Source organism: Nematolebias whitei, chromosome 10, assembly GCF_014905685.2.
Source record: "Nematolebias whitei isolate Nwh7 chromosome 10, NemWhi1, whole genome shotgun sequence".
Classification (NCBI taxonomy): domain Eukaryota; kingdom Metazoa; phylum Chordata; class Actinopteri; order Cyprinodontiformes; family Rivulidae; genus Nematolebias; species Nematolebias whitei.
In genome coordinates, this window is record NC_056507.1 from 37,854,311 (window position 1) to 37,854,735 (window position 425).

The window sequence follows — 425 nt, forward strand, 5'->3', positions numbered from 1 at the left end:
AAGACTGATCACGGCCCTCCTGACACTGAACAGCATACACAACATTACTCTGTTTGTGCCGGGGGACTGGATCTTTGGGATGAACCAGTCTTTGCCGTAATGTATTTTGGAGTTTAAAAGCCACTGGGACGTTATGTTTAGAAAATAAACGTCTCAGTTTCTCTGATACTCCCTCAACATATGGAATGACCACTGGTCTGTGTTCCTCCTTTTCACCTGTTGGCTGACTGGAGTCCTGTTTGGGTTTCTTCTCTGCTTTCAGGAAGGCCCAGTTAGGATATCCACATTGCTCTAGAGCCTGTTTTGTGTGGGATTTCTCCTTCTGCCAGGCTCCCGAGCTAGTGGGGATGCTGTCTGCTCTGTGATACAGAGTCCTGATGACTCCTAACTTGTGCTTCAAAGGGTGATGGGAGTCAAACTGCAAA